This window comes from Phocoena sinus, chromosome 2 (genome assembly GCF_008692025.1).
Source record: "Phocoena sinus isolate mPhoSin1 chromosome 2, mPhoSin1.pri, whole genome shotgun sequence".
NCBI lineage: Eukaryota > Metazoa > Chordata > Mammalia > Artiodactyla > Phocoenidae > Phocoena > Phocoena sinus.
Window position 1 is genome coordinate 83,597,610 of NC_045764.1, and position 5,721 is coordinate 83,603,330.

The following is a 5,721-nucleotide window of genomic DNA, read 5'->3' on the forward strand; positions in this document are numbered from 1 at the left end:
CCAAAGAAGTCTTCTCCTGTCTCAGCGCCTCTCCTTGGGGAAGCTCTTCTCACCCCATCAGCAGGAACCTCGTACACATTTGTGGTCCTTCACACTGGCCTGGATCTCTCTCCCGTGGCAGCCTCTCCCTGGGGCTGGGACCCAGGCCTTTGTCCCCAGACACTGTGAACCTCCTGGGGCAAGAAACTTTAAATTGGTCACCTCTGTACACTCCTCAGTGCCTGACACAGTGCTGGTGAATGTCTTTGGTTCAATAAAATGGGATAATTGGGTCACTAATTATTCCACACATGTGCAAGTCTCTGCCCTCTACATTTCAGTCCCAGCATTTGAGAAAAACAGAAAAGCAGGGCAAGAGGCCCAGATGCATCCCTCCCTGTGCTGAGAGCAGCATTGGGGGAGTAAGCAGAAGCCCACGGTACCCTTCCCCACCTCCTGCACCACACACACCAACCAGCATATGCACACTGCAGAGCCTTCACTGGTTTCTGGGCATTTCATTATCTTTGTCATGTTTCCCATGGCCTATGGGTCACAGAAAGGGGTCACACATGAGGTCACTGGGAGGGTTTACACCACAATCTCTCTGCAATTCACTGGGGAAATCCACCCTGGCAGACCCACCACCTACAGGTTTTCCACAGCCCTGGTCTCCCAAGTGCCAGCCCTCAAGGTTCCTTGCTTCCACATGTCCTCAGACACTTGGAGTTCCCCAAGGCTTCCATGTCCTGAGCAAACTCTCCTACCCAGAAACACCTGTCTCTGAACCTGTGTATCCAGCCTTGGCTCTCTCTGCAGTGCCATGGACTCTGATTACAGACACTCTCATCAGAGTTCCTGCAGGGGATGGGGGCACATTTAAAACCATGCACACGGGCTTCCCTGGTGGCGCAGTGGTTGGGAGTCCGCCTGCCGACGGAGGGAACATGGGTTTGTGCCCCAGTCTGGGAAGATCCCACGTGCCGCGGAGCAGCTGGGCCTGTGAGCCATGGCCGCTGAACCTGCGCGTCCAGAGCCTGTGCTCCGCAACGGGAGAGGCCACAGCAGTGAGAGGCCCGCGTACCGCAGAAAAACAAAACAAAAAAACATGCACACGAGGATGGAGGACTGAGTTCTGGAGCATAGGCACTTCTGCAGAGAAAAGAGGGGGTGAGGGCTTGGACTTAGTTGTACAGTTCTAGTTCTCTAAAGCGACGGGCAGGGGTTCTAAAGCCAATGTGGCAAATAGGAGGGGTGTCCATGGTTGGCAAAATACTCTGTGTGTGTGTGTGTGTGTGTGTGCACGCATATTTCATAATTTAAAATTTTTATAAAGAACAAAAGCACTTGAGGATTTAAGTACAACATACTTCAGAAACATATGACAGCAGTAGGACTCTCCTAGACCTTCTGTTCATTCTTAGGCATTGGAATAATTTTGGCCTCAGTCTGCTCCCCAAATCAGCTCCCCAAGGGACCTTCCTCCCCTCCTCTTCCCTAGCCAACCCTGGGCCCCTGCTCCTTCTTCCCTCCTGCCTGTGGCTGGCCTGCACCCCTTTCTTCCTGGGGCCCAATCATCTCTGCTTCCAAGACCAAGCCTGGCCCAACCAGCCCCCAAATTCTCCCCCATCCTGCACATTCTTACCTTCTTCCCAGTGGCCCTCAGGCTGCTTAGGGCTGCCAGCCACAGAGGCCACATTGAAATTAACAGAAGGAATGCCTACAGAATCCTCACACATTCCTTCAATCTCATAGGAAGGAGGGTGTGGCCAAGAAGATCCTGAACTCCTTTCCTCCCAGGGTCACACCAAAATTACAACTATTTACAGAGCAACTACCGATGAGAAAGGTCTGAAGACTAGCAGAAAGGATCTTCTACAACTAAAGATATAAGGAAGGAACCACAACGAGACAGGTAGGAGGGACGAGAGACATGGTTAAGATCCCTACACCCTGGGTGGGCAACTCACTAATGAGAGGATAATTATGACTGCAGATGTCTTCCCCAATGAGTCAGGCATATGAACCCCACATTGGGCTCCCCAGCTGGATGTTCTACACCAAGAAGATGAGCACCCCCCAGAACTTCTGTGTTTTTGTAATGGCTAAAATCAAATTTATTTATTTTTTTCTTTAGTTTTTATTGAAATATAGTTGATTTATATGTATATACTTTCTTAGATTCTTTTCCATTAGCGGTTATTACATGATATTGAGTATAGTTCCCTGGGCTATACAGTAGGTCCTTGTTGGCTATCTATTTTATATATAGTAGTGTATATATTTTAATCCCAAACTCCCCTTTGGGATTGATCCCTCCCCCAACCTAGCCGCTTTGGTAACCATAAGCTTGTTTTCTATGTCTGTCAGTCTGTTCCTGTTTTGTAAATAAGTTCATTTGTATCTTTTTCTTAGAGTCCACATATGAAAGCAATATCATATGATATTTGTCTTTGATACTAACTTCACTTAGTATGTTAATTTCTAGGTCCGTCCATGTTGCTGCAAATGACATTATTTTTTTTTTTTTTTTTTTTTTTTACAGCTGAGTAAGATTCCATTGGTATATTCCATGTAGTATATTCCATATACCACATCTTCTTTATCCATTCATCTGTCAACGGACACTTAGGATGCTTCCATGTCTTGGTTATTGTAATAAATAGTGCTGCTATGAACACTGGGGTACATGTATCTTTCCGAATTACAGTTTTCTCTGGACATATGCCCAGAAGTGGGATTGCTGGATCATATGTTAGCTCTATTTTTAGTTTTTTAAGGAACCTCCATACTGTTTTCCATAGTGGCTGCACCAATTTACACTCCCAACAGTGGTGTAGGAGGGTTCCTTTTTACCCACAACCTCTTTAGCATTTATTATTTGTAGACTTTTTCATGATGGCTATTCTGACCCATGTGAAGTGATACCTTACTATAGTTTTGATTTGCATTTCTCTAATAATTAGTGATATTGGGCATCTTTTCATGTCTGTTGGCCATCTGTATGTCTTCTCTGGAGAAATGTCTATTTAGATCTTCTGCCCATTTTTTTGATTGGGTTGTTTGGTTTTTTTTATATTGAGCTGCATGAGCTGTTTGTATATTATGGAAATTAATCCCTCGTGGGTCACGTCGTTTGCAAATATTTTTTCCCATTCCTTAAGTGGGCTTTTTGCTTCGTTTATCGTTTCCTTTCCTGTGCAAAAGCTTTTAAGTTAAGTTAGGTTCCATTTGTTTATTTTTGTTTGTATTTTCATTACTCTAGGAGACAGATCCAAAACGATATTGCTGCGATTTATGTCAAAGAGTGTTCTGCCTATGTTTCCCTATAGGAGTTTTACAGTATCCGATCTTACATTTAGGTCTTTAATCCATTTTTAGTTTATTTTTGTATATGGTGTTAGAGAATGTTCTAATTTCATTCTTTCACATGTAGCTGTCCAGTTTTCCCAGCACCACTTTTGGAAGAGACTGTCTTTTCTCAATTGTATTTTCTTGCTTCCTTTGTTGTAGATTAATTGGCCACAAGTGCACTGTCAATGCACTTTATTTCTGGGCTCTCTATCCTGCAGAACATTTGGCTTTAAGGCCAGTAGGGCTACTTCTGGGAGAGCCAGAGGTCTGTGGAGAATAGAAAATCCAGTCCTAAAAGGTGCATATAAAATTTCACATGCTCTAAGTCCAAGGGCAGAAGAAGTAATCTGAAAGAAGCCTGGGTCAAACCCACTTGTTGATCTTAGAGAGCCTCCCAGAGAGGCAAGAGGCAACTGAAACTCAGCCTAAGAACTTAGATACTGGCAGCAGTCACTAATGAGAGCACATCCCACTAAGAGAACACTGGTGCTGGTAATCACCATTGTGGAATTCTCTGTCTAGATTATTAGTGCAGTGCAGTGACTTGCCCTTGTCCACTTGCGAGTCTGCCTCAGTCCCGGGAAGCCCCAGTCCAGGCAATTAGTTGGGCAGGGATACTGCCCCACTCACCAACAGGCCTGCTGCTGAAGGACACCCTGCGTACCCAGTAGCTCCAGGACTGGCCCTACCCACCAATAGGCCAGTAAAGCCCCAGGACCTCCACGACCCTGACACTAGCCATCAGACCCAGGCCCACACACCAGAAGGCCTACATTAGCCCTAAATCCAGCCTCACCAACCATAGGTAGGCCCCAGCACTGGTCCCAACCACCCTCAGGTTGACGCCCACTCCTGAAACCCAGGGCACTGCAGCCAGAGACCCTGGGACCCAGCTCTGCCCACCAGAGGGTCAGCACTAGCCCTGAGGCCCCTCCTCAGCCCTGCCACTGCCCACCAGCCAGCTAACATCTACAACAGAAACTCAGGACCTTGAAGCCAGACACAGAGCCACCCACCAGTGAGTCACCCCTAGGCCTGGGACTGTCCTCACCCATCACTGGGTGGACAATAGCCCTGGGAAAACCATGGCACTACAGCCAGTTGTGTCGGGGTCTGGTGCACTCACCAGTGGGCTATCACTAGCTCTGGGTCAGCCCGGAGCCCACGGCCACACAAGTCAGGAATTGGCTCTGCCCACCAGTGGGCGTACACCAGGCCCAGATACCCCTAAGCCATGGCCCCCCTCCCCCATCAACAGGCTGATCCAACTCTGGAAGCCCTGAACCTACTGCTGGCCACCCTGAGACGAAGCTTTGCCCACCACTAGACCAGCATTAGCCCAAGAACCCCCTTTCCCAGGGCTCTGTAGCCAATCATTTCATGACACAGCCCTGCCCACCTACAGGGGGTAGCCTATGCCCAAGGCAGGGCCTGGCAACCCACCTGACACAGGTGCAGCTACACCAACCACCACGCCTACAGTAGTCAGCCTGCCACAACAGACAGACCCACACAGTTCACACCGAGGGCACCACTAAAGCTTATTGCTTGGGTGACCAGAGGGGAGTGCACTGATGGGCCCCATAGGACATTTGCTCATAAGGCCACTTTTCCAAGATTGAAAACAAAACCAACCTACCAAATATACAGGAATAAAAATGGTGAATTAGGCAAAATGAGGCACCAGAGAAATACGTTCCAAATGAAGGAATAAGATAAAACCCCAAAAGAAGAACTAAGTGAAGTGGAGATAAGCAACCTACATGATAAAGAGTTTAAGGTTATGGTCATAGAGATGGTCAAAAAGTCAGAAGAAGAATGGATGAAGACAGTGAGAAGTTAGAAGTTTTCCTTCTTACTGGAAAACCTTACTCTTTGGGGGAAGTAATTTTGAACAGGAAGGGGGTGAGGGATTGCTTTTTAAAAAAAAAAAAAAATTGATTTGGCCTCCAGACGAAAAGATTGCCTAAACCAGGTGCTGATGAAGTCACAGAATGACTCCAACTCTGGAATGAGCTTCATTTTCATGTATTTTGGTAAGAAATTTGGCTCTCAGTTGAGAATTCAGTCACTCTACCTATTCAAGGACAAGATGATAAGGTTCTATCAGACCAAGTGTCTAAACAAAACTGAGACTCTACCAAGGTCAAAAATGCTGCACTTCAAGCCAAAAGATCTCTCTTGAGCTTGCTTGTTTTGACTTGTAACTACAAATCTGTCTTGTCTAAATGTCCAATCATATTATAAAACAAAGCACCCATCTCTACAGTACAGCATCCTCTGAAGCAACAGGAGTCCTAGATGTACCTTTGGGCATTCTCTAATTTTTCTGCCACTCTGATTTCCACAGGACTTTAAATTGCTTCCCCTGAGATCAAGCAACACAAG